At 38.5% G+C, this 15379-nt stretch overlaps 1 pseudogene; it reads left to right on the top strand.

Moving 5' to 3' along the window:
* Nucleotides 1-14397: 14397 nt before the first annotated feature.
* Nucleotides 14398-15379, top strand: LOC133250068 (ADP-ribosylation factor-like protein 2-binding protein; annotated as a pseudogene).

Below are 15379 nucleotides of genomic sequence, written 5' to 3'. Positions count from 1 at the left end.
GGCATGTTGCAGTCCATGGGGTCGCAAAGAGTCAGACATGACTGAGTGACTGAACTGAGCTGAACTGTATGGAAATCATTCCTGAATATGCATTGAAGGGGCTGATGCTGAGGCTGAAGCTCCAATACTTTGGTCACCTGACGGGAAGTGCTGACTCATTGGAAAAGACCCTGTTGCCGGGAAAGGTTGAAGGCAAGAGGAGAAGGGGTGACAGAGATGAGATGGTTGAATGGTATCACTGATTCAGTGGACATGAGTTTGAGCAAGCTCTGGGAGATTGTGGAGGACAGGGAATCCTGGCGTGCTGCAGTCCGCGTGGTTGCAGAGTCAGACATGACTGAGCAACTGCACAACATGTAATAGGGAAGCACTGGCTCATTGGTGAAATTTTACCAGTATTGTATAGTTTCAGAGACAAGGCATTTTTGACAATGATAATACTTAATAATGGCTACAATTTATTTATACAGGAATGAGTTTAGCACTTTATATGTAATGATTCATCTAATCTTTTCAACATTTTCCTTATTTATAGATGAGGACACTTAGGATTAGGAAATTTAAGGCCTAAGCACATGTAATTATCTATTAGAGAAGCTTTTTGATTGCACTCACATCTGCCATACCTCCAGGACAGAGATTTACAAAGCAGGCTGGCAGAGGAGTGACTGTCACAGGAAAGCAGTAACGGTGCTGTGAGGACGCCCTGGAAGTGCTGGTTCCTAGGGTCAGTTTGAGTTAAGAAGATATAAGTCCTCATGGATGCTTAGTGGGAACAGGTAGTGGTAAACGTAGGTATGAGCATTATATTTTCACATTTTAGATCAGAAGATGAATTTGGGAAAATGACAAGACTGGAAATATAGACCTTAATAATGTTTTGTCAGAGGGGAATGGGAGTGAAGATTGTTAAATGGCTGTCCACACGGGCATTGTCTTTCAGATTAATAACAGGAGTTGGTGGAATAAAAGACTATGATCAGGATACTAAAGGTGGCATAAGAAAATGGAGGACAGTTAATGGCTGTGATGAAAATGAGAAGCACAGAGTACAGTTGAATCTCTAGGGGCTCAAATAAGGAGGGATTTTGGGGTGAACAGCAAATATAATGAGAATGAAATTGCAGTGGATAAACAGGAGAAAGAGGAATGTATCTTCTCACTATAAAATATTGTACAAGGAGAATTAACAACTTCTGTGCAGGACCTTTATATCATTAGAAGAGAGCTGGGGTATAGTTAGGGCCAAGAGGTGAAGGGAATTGTTAGGATATTGTGCATTATAGAGAAGTTCTTTGAAACAGAATGGGATTCAATGTGGTTCCAGTAAAAAGAGGTAGAAGTAGAATCAGCAAGATAATGATAGCTCTGGGAGGGAGAAGAGATAAATTAGATGGAGGGCTTTGCAATGTGGATTATAGATCAAGGGCACTAGAAAGGCAAGGAATACAGAGGAAGATGGGATATACTTGAAAGTAACTAACTAGCCTCAGGGTTCCAGCTGGGGCTTTGATGGTAAGTTGTTTTGTTGCCACTGTAATTTCAGATCCAAGCTTTCTGGGGGAGCTAAAGAACAAGAGGTGAATTGCAAAATAATATTAAGGGCTACTAGATTGAGAAGAAGCTAGGATAAAAATAGAGAATAAAGTTTATCTAGGTGGAATACATTTTAAAAGGGTGTGGTGATTTGAGGGAAAAACAAGAAAAATAACACAATTTCTTTATTTTAAAAATTTATCTTTTGTGTTGCTCATTTACTTTTTAGTGGACGAGGTGGTCTGAGTGTTCTCCTCAGCTTGACCAAGTTTTAGACAATTGCTTTCTGCCTATGTATGTGGCTCAGTGGTAAAGAATCCGCCTGCAATGGCAGGAGACCCCGGTTTGATTCCTGGGTTGGGAAGATCTCCTGGAGAAGGGATAGGCTACCCACTCAATTATTCTTGCGCTTCCCTGTGGCTCAGCTGGTAAAGAATCCAGCCGCAATGCGGGAGACCTGGGTTCGATCTCTGTTGGGAAGATCCCCTGGATGAAGGGAAAGGCTACCCACTCCAGTATTCTGACCTGGAGACTCTCTTTGGAGGGTCACAAAGAGTCGGACACGACTGAGCGAGTTTCACTTCACTTCCTGCCTATAAGCTCCCTCTCTCTCATCCCTCCCTTTTAGGGAATCCACATGGCCTCACCCCCGGGGTCCCCCCTCTTCCTTTCTCTAGAGCATTTAATTTAGAACACGTGTAATTGTACATTCTTTTTCTGCTCTATTGAGACGTAAATCTTTAAAAATCCCTCTTGCCAGTTTTGACAGTTTCCAGTACTATCTTTTTCAAGGACCTGGAAGCTATGTCTTTGAAATATAATCATCATAAAAGATAGTGCTCCCACCTCCCTGTTTCTCTGGGAGGGCAAGAGCCTAATTTCAGTTGCCCCAAGTTGAAGAACTATCTCCTGTCATAAACATAGGAGAAAGTTTGCTTTTTCTCTGGGTGAGGTCAATTAGCAAACACAAATGGCTGATGTTCTCCTCTCACCCCAGTGATGAAAACGGTCTGACCCTGTGTTGCTGCGAGTTGAGCATAGCCGACTTCTGGTCGCTCTTTCCTATTGCAGTAGACTTGAGTGAAGACTTACACTGTTTAACTTTGCTCCAGCTTTTGCTTTGACAGTAGTTTGAGAGTATTTTCTGTCATTTTCTTAAAGACAGACTTTTCAAAAGTAGACTGTTTCCTAACCAAGGGCAGGGAAATAACAACTTGAAATAGCTTAGGAGATTTGATCATTCACAAAAAGTTTCCAAGCCTGCTAAAATTTCTGGAGACAATTTTCACAGAAAACCTCGAGAAGTATATATTAAAGTATTCTTCTTTCCCTGGGATAGAAGAATGACACAGAATATTTTCAAAGTTAAGAGGAATAGAAGTTTGCCTTTGCATTACTAGTATTGACCTCTATCTAATCTGGGCTTTCAATGAGTCTTGCAATGGGATGATTAAACCTTCTGCCAAGTGGGTCTCTGAGAACTTCAGTTGTATTTTCCAAAAGGCACCGCTGACCACACATTATTTCCTCCACGAATCACCCTCTCATTTATGCTTAGTCATCAATGGCACACTCGTGTGCCGCAGTCCATAGGGTCCATGAAGTCGTAAAGAGTCACATGACTTAGTGACTGAACAACAGCAACAATAAATGACAAATCAGGTGCTTAGCCAGTGCTTGATTGTGACAGTCTTTACCCTGTTTATAAAAGCAGGTGTTGGGGTACCGTATATTAGAAAACTTACTAATAGTATGCTCAGTGAGACTTGAGGTGGTGATTAGGAAGCATCTCCTTGAAATTCTTGTCTTGGAATACATGCTTAAAGGTGTGGTTTAGATATTTTAGACCATAACTGCTGCTGCTGCTGCTGCTAAGTCGCTTCAGTCGTGTCCGACTCTGTGCGACCCAATAGATGGTAGCCCACCAGGCTCCCCTGTCCCTGGGATTCTCCAAGCAAGAACACTGGAGTGGGTTGCCATTTCCTTCTCCAATAACTGCTACTAATACAATCTTTATCAATAGATATTAATTCCCTTTCCAAATATTTTTTCTTCTATTGAGAGAATATACATATGTACTGGGTGTTAGTTTGAAAAAATAATATAAGAATCAAATATCTGTGAACATGTGAGTGGATACTATTATATTTACATGAACCCTCCTTAAAGAAACAATAACAGCAACAACAGCAATAATACTTATAGAAAAATAATTATGCATTATCTGTTGCAAAGAGTCGGACACGACTGAGCGACTAAACAGCACTAATCTTTTGCTAAGAGTTTTGCACGCATTATTTAATTTGTACAACAACCAGATATTTAAATTATGTACATAATATGCATGCATGCTCAGTCACTCAGTCATGTCCAACTCTTTGTGACCCTTTGGACTGTAGCCCGCCAGGATCCTCTGTCCATAGGATTTTTCAGGCAAGAATACTGTAGTGGGTTGCCATTTCCTCCTCTGGGGGATCTTCCCAACCCAGGGACCAAACCTGCCTCCTGTATCCCCTGCATTGCAGGTGGATTCCATGGTGGTTGTAAATTCTGAGTTTCTTTTCCCTTTTCCAGCTCAGCTTGAGGGAGAAGGATAAACACCCCTTCCACTCTCCCTCAGGAGAGGAACCATCACAATGTCTCTATATGGATTTCCTTCATTTTTATCTAGTTTGAATTTGTCAAAGGATTCATTTTGATAGCTCTTATTAAGTTCAATGTGTTTATCATAATGTATCACCCATTTTCTCCAGCTTTGAAGTATTAGGTAAAATTTTGAGACAACAGAAAAAGTTCTATTCTCTTTTCTCAATAGCAAATTTGATTATAAATTTGTTCCTCCTTATCTTCTGAATGTACAAACATGCTTAATTTTCATTTCAGTGTAAGTAACTCACAAAGGGAAAAATCAGAAAAGATAAAAGAGTGATTAGAAGACAAACACATTAAAACAAAACAAAAACAAATTTAAAACTAAGTCTACTGCTCTGCTTGAATAAAATGTCATAGAACTGGATAAATGTCTAAGAATCAAGGATTAGGTTATATAATCTCCAAAAGGCATTCAGGTATTATTTTAATTATCTTTAAATCCTTTCTATCTTTATTTCACAAGGGTTGAGTTTCATAGAATTCTCCTACAAATCAGAGAGATTAATGTACTCAGAGAGGCTAAAAAAAATCAACTTCTGGGTGTCATCTCCCCAGGAAATCATTGGAGAAAACTAATGGGCTATTCTGTCCTAACTGAGAGTTTGTTTTGCAGGGAAACACTTCACTAGGTCAATTTCTGAGGCAAATCTGATTTAAAACCTATCTGGGGACATTAGCTGCTTTTTGAGTCTCCTAAGAAGCAACTAGAAAAGCCACATTTATTTTCTTTAACTGCAATGAATTTATGACATTTCTATTCTAGTGTTTCCAGTGTTCTATGAGCTAGATTACATTGGGCAATGGACCCAAGTTAGGACTTCTTGAAACCGATTGCTGCTTAGAATGAGATTTGTATGTGTGTGTGTATAAACGTGTTTATTTCTCTTGCATAAATAGTCAAAAGTGGGATTTTTGAGCCATACAGTAAGTGTGTTTTAACTTTATGAGAACCTGCCAACTGTTTTCCAGAGTGACTATGCCTCATGCATATTCTCCTTTACTTGGATTTTTTTCTCTATACCAACGGTACACTGATAACAAGGACCTCCTTTGTGGCTCAGCTGGTAAAGGATCCACCTGCAATGTGGGAGACCTGGGTTCAATCTCTGGGTTGGGAAGATCCTCTGGAGAAGGGAAGGATACCCACTCCATTATTCTGGCCTGGAGAATTCCATAGACTGTATAGTCCGTGGAGTTGCAAAGAGTCAGACACAACTGAGCGACTTTCACTTTCACAAGAATAAAAGAATTATGACAATGGGAACTATGCTATCTGTAGGATAGAATTAGAAGGGAAAACAGCTTTCTAGAGGTGGAAATAGTATAGCAATGGAAAATATATGCTCCTGATTTTCAGATTAGTTCAGACTTCAAGCATGAACCCAGGTCCTGATTTTGGCATTCAAAAGGACTCTGCTAAATTTTCTTTCATAATAATAAGTAGTACAAGAATTATAAAGTTATGTACATTTAATTTTTTGCTGTGGAAGACTATTTTATTTTTTAATTTAATGTCTTGAGGTCTGGTTCAAGATCCTGCAATATACATTTAGCCATAGTGAGGGTTTGTCTTGGGACTTATTAACTCAAAGTACTCAAAATGTGTAGTTATATAAGTATGCTTCATCTATACTAGAGTTCCATTGCATGGAGCTCCTTTATCTTGATTTAATGAACATTTATATAATGCTTAACAGTTTTACCCCTCAAAACACTCATTTTGTTATTATCTCTCATAAGAAAAGTAAAATTTTGGCTCAAGGTAGCTTCTGCTTGGAAGTCTTTAGCTGCAGGATCTAAGGAGGTCCAAAAGGAGGCCCTGACAAATGAGAACTAAAGCATCATTTGTTCACGTTGTGCTCTCGTTTCTTTGACCTTTAATGGGAAAAGGACGATTGCTGATTTCTGTTAGATTCAAACAAGGTCATCCATTTAAGACATCAGATTAGGGACTAAGGCACAAAATCAAGCCGTTCCCATGCTTAAACCCTTTACTCAAAGAAAACAATTGCAATTTTCTTCAAATTCTCCATTTTCATTTGAGTTTTCAAATCATCTTATTTTTGCTGCGGTGCTGCCTTCCCCTGTTCTCTGTGGCTAATTCCTTATTTGAAGGCAGAACCCAAGCTAAGGTTCATGGTGAAGCCGTAACTCCTCTGCAGATTGACCATATGCTGATTCATATTGTGCTCTAACTTTGATTTCCACTTGGTGAGATTAAGATTCCATGTAGTATTGAGCCAGCCATTATCTGTATGTAGAATTCACGAAAAAATATCACCCCCAAGACAGTCTCCAGCCCTTCCTCCTTTGCTGAATAGCAGCAACTTCAAGTTGTAGGAAAACAAAACAACAACAAAAGAAAAGGCTGGGCGGTAGGATCTGTGTCATTCCTACTTTCAAGCACTGATGAAGGATATGGGTATTTAATTTTAACAGCTTTCTATAATTTGACTCATTATATTTCGTAAATACCTTTATTGTATCCATGAATATCTATGGTTAGTCTGGAAAAGCTGCTGACTAGGAATGAGATAGTATTTAAATCTTTATTCCAAATTCAGGTTTACCATGGGTACCTTGGCTGCCTGGCTTTTATCTCTCTTAAAGGCTGTTCGTAAACTACATCTTTCCTTCAGTCTCTTTATTTACACTATATTAAAAATGACAAAATACTCTTTTCCCTAGCAATTATCTTCTTATCTCAAATTACATCTTTTGCAGAATGAAATTATCTAAGGAAGCAATTGTAATGTGTATCAGCTCAGATCAGTATGTAAGCTTATTAGTAACTTTACTAAAAGTTTTAATTTCCTAAATTAAAGTACAACTTTTAAATTTCTGTGAAGAAATTAATTATTGAGATAAGTTGGTTAAATGCAAAGAAATAGTTGTTTCTGCAGTTACTAAAATTTTAATTTTGAAATGTTAATCTCCATGTAGTGAAACTATTATTGACCAGATCTGCTTAAAAGGCTGTCATATAATTATTTTTGCTAGAAATTGCTTTAGTATAGCTTTAGTATAATACTGGTCAGAGAGAAATGCAATAAATTAGCCTATAAAGACTATAAAGCCTTAATTCAGTTTGGGGGCATCCTCAGTTAGATGACTTTGTTTAATGAGTATCAGTTCATTGGAGATAGGAGCTCTGGAATTTAATGCTTTGAATTTTACATGCTTATAATTTTGTGATTTTTGAAGTATCTATTTTCTCTGAAGCTACTTACTCTTTTATTTTAGATGTTTTTCTGGAGGATAAATTAATTGATATGTTTATAACCTTTGAAAATTATTTTCTCCAATAAGTGGTTCCTCTGCACTGAAACTGAGATTGATATTATCATTTTTCCTACCTTGTTGCAAAAAGCAGAATTTCATTCTTTTTTAATGACTAATAATTCATTGTATGCATATATACCACATCTTCTTTATATATTTATCTGCTGATAGGCATTTATGTTGCTTCAGTGTCTTAGGTACTGTAAATAGCGCTGCTGTGAATATTTGGGCACATATATCTTTCTGAATAAGTATTTTCTTTTTCTTTGGATATATTTCCAGCAGTAGAATTACTGGATCATATGTAGTTCTATTATTAGTTTTTGAAGAGTCTTCATACTATTTTCTGTAACAGCTGTACCACTTTATATCTGCACCTACAGTGTAGGAGGGTTCCCTTTTCTCTACATCTTTGCTGACATTTGTTATTTGTGTTTTTCTTGGTGATAGCCATTCTAACAGGTAATCACAATCTCACTGTGATGTTGATTTGCATTTCTCTGATGATCAGTGATGTTGAGCATCTTTTCATGTGCCTATTAGCCATCTGTAAGTCTTCTTCAAAAAATGTCTGTTCAGGTCTTCTGACCATTTTTAAAATAATTTGTTTTTTGATAATGAGGTGTATGAGTCTTTTACATATTTTGGATATTAACTCCTTATCAGTCATATTATTTGTGAGATTTTCTCCCATTCTTTTTTTTTTTTTCATATTGTCCATGGTTTCCTTTGCTATGCAAACTTTAAAGTTTAATGAAGTTTCACTTGTTTAGTTTTGCTTTCATTTCCTTTGTCTTAAGTTGTTGTTGTTGTTCACCTGCTAAGTCATGTCCAACTCTTTGCGACCCCCTGGACTGCAACATGCCAGGCTTTCCTGTCCTCAACTATCTCCTGGAGTTTGCTCAAATTCATGTCCATTGAGTCGGTGATGCCATCCAACCATCTCATCCTCTGTTGTCCCCTTCTCCTCCTGCCTTCAATCTTTCTCAGCATCAGGGGCTTTTCCAATGAGTCAGCTCTTTGCATCAGGTGGCCAAAGTATTGGAGCTGCAGCTTCAGTCTCAGTCCTTTCAGTGAATATTCAGGGTTGATTTCCTTTAGGATTGACTGCTTTGATCTTCTTACTGTCCAGTGGACTCTCAGGTGTCTTTTCCAGCACCACAATGTGAAAGCATCAATTATTCGGCTCTCAGACTTTTTGTTGTTCACCTCTAACATCTGTACATGACTATTGGAAAAACCATAGCTTTGACTATATGGACCTTTGTCAGCAGTGATGGCTCTGCTTTTTAATACACTGTCTAGGTTTGTCATAACTTTTCTTCGAAGGAGCAAGCATCTTTTAATTTCATAGCTGCAATCACCATCTGCAGTAATTTTGGAGCCCAAGAAAATAAAATGTGTCACTGCTTCCACTTTCTCCCCTTCTATTTGTCATGAAGTAATGGGACCAAGATCTGTTTTAGGTGGTGGTGTTTTGGTCGCTAAGTTCTGTCCAGCTCTTGCAACCCCATGAACTGTAACCTGACAGACTCCTCTGTCTATGGGATTTCCCAGGCAGGAATACTGGAGATGGTTGCCATTTACTTCTCCAGGGGATCTTTCAAACCCAGGGATTGAACCTGGATCTCCTGCATTGCAGTTGGATTCTTTACTGACTGAGCTACAAGGGAAGTCCCTCTGTCTTAGGAGACAGATGCAAAAAAAAAAAAAAAAATGCTGTGATTTACGTGTGTCCTACCTGTGTTTTCCTCTATAGGTTTTGAGCAAAAGACTCAAGCCAGCACTTACAAGAAGAATAGATCTATACAACCAATATATTTTTAAAAGGGTACTCAGCTTCACTGGTCATCAATGAAACACAAATTAAAACAATAAAGGATAGGACAGCTAATGTGAAAAACAGTCTCAAAGTGGTTGAGGACATGCAATAAATGGAATATTTGTAGACTGCCCAAGAGAGTATCAATTACTGCGACCACTTTTGACAGTACCTACTAAAACTGAACTTGCATATGCCCTAAAACTTATGACTAAGGCACCTAGAAACAAATATAAGAATATTTCATAGCATCACTGTTTGTAATGTCCCAACACTGAAAGTATCCAGTGTTCAAACATAGAACAAGGGAGTACCAAACAGAATTAACAAATTTCAAACCCCATGCAGCTAAAGAAGGTCAGTAGTTGCTTTCAAATGTTACTTAAATCTTTAGTTCACTGTTGGATTTTATTTTTGGTGGTGACCTATTGGACTTGACATAGTCATATAACCTAAAATAGAACTTCCTATCATCAAATGGTATATTATATGTTATATGTTGGAGTTTTCACTTTCATGCATTGAAGAAGGAAATGGCAACCCACTCCAGTGTTCTTGCCTGGAGAATCCCAGGGACGGGGGAGCCTGGTGGGCTGCCATCTATGGGGTCGCACAGAGTCGGACACGACTGAAGCGACTTAGCATAGCATAGCACTATAACTTTTGTATATTTCTATATAATTGTACTGAGGCTTAAACAGAGTTTGGGAGACATGACTTAAAAATAAACAAGACTAGAGCTCAGCCTAATAAAGTATAAAGGGCAAACTGTCTCTCTTACATGCTTATTTACAGCTTATTTATTTTGCTATAATTTTAAGAATGGATTTTGACTAGATGCTCACAAGGAAGTTATATGAGTTCTATTCAATCCCGTTTAAAACTGTCTAACAGTTGAGAAATCTGAGTAAATTAGAATTTCATAATTCCAATTTTACTTCCTTCTATGTGCTGTCTCAGAAGTTATTAGAGGCTGACTGCAGTTGACCATGTCTGTTTAATACTGGTTTTTATTATTATGTAGGTACTGCATTTTAGGAATTGTTTAGAAACATGAAACTTGTGATATGAGTTTCACAGGAAACACCTGTGAAACAGTTATTTTCCCCATTCTACAGAAGAAAATTAAGATTCAGAAAGATCACAAAGCTAACGGGATTGGAACAATGGCCTGTATTAATCCAAATTTTATGCTTTAACAGCTGCGTTCCTTTGCTTCCTTCATTTGTTCGTTTAACCATTTTATATTAATTTTCCTTATATGTCAGACATGGCCCTGGATACTGAGATTCCCTTGGTACGTAAGCCAGTCAAGGTACAGCTCCCAGTCTGATATGGGAGACAGTTATCAAGTAAATGAGTAAATAAATAAACAAGAAAGTATCAGATCAAAAAATGTATGAGTTGATAAGGTGGAAACTGAGAAATCAGGAAATATATCTAAGAAGAAATATTTTAACTGAGATCTGATGGACGATAATTAACCAGCCATGACAAGATCAGAAGGAAGGTATTGCTTGGCAGAAAGAAACTAACTTAAAAGCCCAAAGGCAAGAATTCTAGGGAGAGAAGAAGAATTTAGTTCTGTTGTTGAAACAGAGTGGATGATGTGAAGCATAAGGCCAGATGAATCAAGGAGGCAAGCGGAATGAAATCATGTAAGACTTTGTAAGTCAGGAGAAGAATTTATATTTTGTTTTACGTATGATGGCAAACTACTAGAATTTTTAAACTGGCTATTGCGTGAATCATGAATTTTTCATAGTAAGAGTTAAGGCTAAGAGTCCAGATAGGGGATCACTGTGTTGATATAGGTGAGAGATGCTGTGCTGTGCTGTGCTTAGTCTCTCTGTCGTGTCTGGCTCTTTGTAACTCCATGGACTGTAGCCCGCCAGGCTCCTCTATCCACAGGGATTCTCCCAGTAAGAATACTGGAGTGGATTGCCATGCCCTCCTGCAGGGGATCTTCCTAACTCAGGGATTGAACCCAGGTCTTCTTCATTGCAGGTGGATTCTTTACCATTTGAGCCACCAGGGAAGCCCTAGGTGAGAGATAATGCTAGCTAAATATGAGAGGCAATGCAGGTGGAAAGTAACAGATAGTTTTGGGTTACATTTCTGAGGCAAAGTTGATAAGACTTGCAAACAGATTAAATGTAAGAGGGAAAGAAAACTGTAGAAGTTAGCTTATTGACTTAAGCAACTTGTTGGATGGTGCACTATATATTAAAATGTGGAACAGAAGGAATTCATTTTGGAGATGTTATGACCATGTCCTATTCATTCCATGGCTGAAGGAGAGCTCCTATGTCCCAAATCATAGAAGATGGTAAAATAACAATACTGACACTAGATAGATGCGATTGACAACTTATCAGTCATGCATTCTCACAGCTCAGCGGAAGAGGATACCACATGCCATGCCAGGTCTAACAGGTGTTGCACTCTGGGCCACAGTGAACCAGAAGGGGCTGTGGAAGTAGGTCGTATAGTAACAAGAGGGTGAGTTGCCCATGGTTCCTGCCCTCTGGTTCCTGCAGTAGGATATGATTAGCTTGCTTAAATAATTTCATAAGTTGATAGGCAGGTGATTTTGTTAGCTTGAGAACCAGGTGGAGGCAACTGGTTCAGCTGATAGGGAACTAGTAAGATGGGAAACATTTTCTATTGGGTAGGAGCATTTCTGGCAAGAGCATGGAACTCACAGCTAGAACTTTGGGACCCTGTGAAGCTCGGAGATGTCATGGCAGCACTTAAGATATCAGATCTTATAATACAGCAGGAAAATAAAGTTCTCTTTGGTCATATTATGTTTTAGATGCTTGTGTGAAGATTCTATTCAAGTAGAGCTGTCAAACTGTATATACACATCTAGAACTATGAGAGGTCAAAGCTGGAAGCAATGATTTAGGAGATAGAAATATTTAAAATGATGAATCTGGATGGGAGAATATATTGATAGGGAAGAGAAAGGGGCCTAGGACTTAGCTTTGGATATATTTTCAAAGGTATCCAAATGTACACTGAGAGAAAGAGTGTCAAGCAGACTAGGAAGTGTAGATGGTGAGATTGGATGAAAACCAAATGGCTGAAGTTTCTTGATCCAAAAGAAGCATTCCAAGAAGGAAGGGATCATATATGACAAATGCTCCTGAGTTGTCTTGTAAGATATGTAGTCATTAGAATTAAAACATGATAACCACAACAAGAGTCTCTGTGGAGTTGTGGAAAATGGAGAGGATATTGGAGATTCTTTGTTGATCCTCATTTAGAGTTCATCTCTCTTTCAGAGACCGATGTAAGAATTTGTGAGTTGGGTTTTACATAAGTACTTAACACCTGAGAAGTCACAAAAAACAGGTAGAGCAGCCAGCTCACGGTGCTGCCTTCCTCTCATGTCATACTCCCTCAGTATTTACCTTTGGAGCCTTGATAACCTTCTTTTAGTTTCACAAGCAGGACAAGTTTCTGCTCCAGAGAATTTGTATACACTTTTTTTCTCTGCCTGAAAAAAGAAACTCCCATTTTCTTAAGGATAATCTAAATCAGGATCAACTTAGGTTTCTGTTTAAATGTCTCTTTTTTCAGGAATCCTCCATGTGCTTTCAAATGAGGTTATGTTTCTCCAATTGCATTCTCACTGTGAATTCTTCCTTCACAACTCTTCCATGGTAATCATTAAATGCATATCCATGTAATTATTTCAGTATTGTCTCCTTCACTTGACTATAGGTTCTATGATGTCTCAGACTCTATTTTGTTCTTAATGGTATTTCATGTGCTTGACACAAGTGCTGGTATGAGAATGAACAATAAATATTTCGATTATTGTCTTCCCAGTCATAAGTAAAAATGGAAGAGCTTCATTCAATAGGAAGGATAAGGACAGAACCCATTCTTTTATTTTTTTTATTTTTTTATCTTATGTCTAGGATAGCTTTTTAGAAAATTGAAGTATAGTTAGTTTACAGTGTTGTGCTAGTTTCAAGTATACAGCAAAGCAATTCAGTTATACATATATATCTGTTCTTTTCAGATTCTCTTCTAGTTATTACAAGATATTGAATATAGTTTTCTGTGCCATACAGAAGGTCCTTGTTGTTTATCTTTTTTATATATAGTAGTGTGTATATGTTAATTCCAAACTTCTAATTTTAGGATAGCTTATTGGAATAATTTTATTGAAAGTATTAGTATGTGGTGTGGAATTTCCATGCTGAACTTCATCCTTTAAAAATCTATTCAAAGTTTTAACTGTAATATTGAATTAAAAAATAATAATTCCAAGGAAGACTACCCTAGTTAATATATTTTATTATTATTATAAGTTATTTTATCTATCTTTGTAGCTATTTTTATATTGCATATATCTGTTAAATATTAGTAAATGACAAATATGGGAAAATTTTGTTGGTATTGGAATAGTGCCTTGGAATTATTTTTTTTTGTTATCTCATGGACATAAGTGTTAGTAATCTACTCAGGAGCAGTAGAAAAGGTTCTGAGGAAGGGCACTCTGACATGGATTCATTACCTTTACTTCATGTGTGATCTTCATCTCATTCTGAACTTGATGTCATTACATTCTTAATCTCTGTATCTTTCTTCCCCCCTCCACCTTAAGTCCTTGATCTCTTTACTCATACCTGACTCTCATGTCTTCCTTTATTTCATCCCTAATCTTAAGAAATTAGTCTCAGACATGCAGTAAGTTCATCTGTTTTACATTAAAGTCTTCCTGAAGCAAAAATGACTTTATTAATGTTGCTGGGTTAAAATAAAATGTTATGTATCCAGTAGCTCCGATAGTTTGTACAAATAGTGTAAAATAATTAAAAAAATTTTTTTGGAGCTTAATGAGGCCTTGCAGGGTAGGGAGGCCCAGCCCGCGTGTGGCCGCAGCCAGGGACACTGAAGCTGGGGGATTGCCCTCAGGCGCTACCCGGCTGGGCTGTGAGTTGGCTGCAGCATTGACAGTGAGGCCTCCGGGATGCCAGTTGGAGCTCTGCAGCGCAAAACAGAGGCTGTGCCCCGGTTACAGGCAGGGGTAGAAGGCCAGCGGGTGGGCTCTCCCATGCACAGTGGATGCAGATGCGACAGCGGCGATGGATGTCCTAGAGGAAGACAGCTTTGCTCTGTCCTCCTCTTGTGCCTCTGATGCAGAATTTGATGCTATGGTTGGATATTTAGAGGGCATTATCATGGATGATGAGTTCCAGTTATTACAGAGGAATTTCATGGACAAGTACTACCAGGAGTTTACAAGCCTTTTTAAAATAAATATATTTCTTTGGTAGAAAAGTATGTAGAAGAACAGCTGTTGGAGTGGATTCCTGGATTTAACATGGCAGCTTTCACTACAACTTTCAGTTCAGTTCAGTCGCTCACTCGTGTCCGACTCGTTGTGACCCCACGAATCGCAGCACACCAGGCCTCCCTGTCCATCATCAACTCCTGGAGTTCACTCAGACTCACGTCCATCGAGTCAGTGATGCCATCCAGCCATCTCATCCTATGTTGTCCCCTTCTCCTCCTGGCCCCAATCCCTCCCAGCATCAGAGTCTTTTCCAATGAGTCAACTCTTCGCATGAGGTGGCCAAAGTACTGGAGTTTCAGCTTTAGCATCATTCCTTCCAAAGAACACCCAGGGCTGATCTCTTCCAGAATGGACTGGTTGGATCTCTTTGCAGTCCAGGGACTCTCAAGAGTCTTCTCCAACACCACAGTTCAAAAGCATCAATTCTTCAGGGCTCAGCTTTCTTTTCTTTCTCAACTCTCACATCCATACATGACCACTGGAAAAACCATAGCCTTGACCAGATGGACCTTTGTTGGCAAAGTAATGTCTCCGGTTTTCAATACGCTAAACTTTACAGCACCATAAAAATGAAGTGGCTGGTGACATTTTCAACATGCTGCTCACATTTACGGATTTACTGGCTTTTAAAGAAATGTTTCTGGATTACTGAGCAGAAAAAGAGGGCCGGGCACTGGACTTGAACAGCGGTTTAATGGTGACTTCACTGTGCAAATCATCTTCTGTGCCAGCCTCCCAGAACAATCTGTGGCCCTAGGCCCCACCTCTAG

This window comes from Bos javanicus, chromosome 6, assembly GCF_032452875.1.
Source record: "Bos javanicus breed banteng chromosome 6, ARS-OSU_banteng_1.0, whole genome shotgun sequence".
NCBI lineage: Eukaryota > Metazoa > Chordata > Mammalia > Artiodactyla > Bovidae > Bos > Bos javanicus.
The sequence above is the reverse complement of the archived record's forward strand: the minus strand, read 5'-3'. Positions and strand labels throughout refer to the sequence as shown.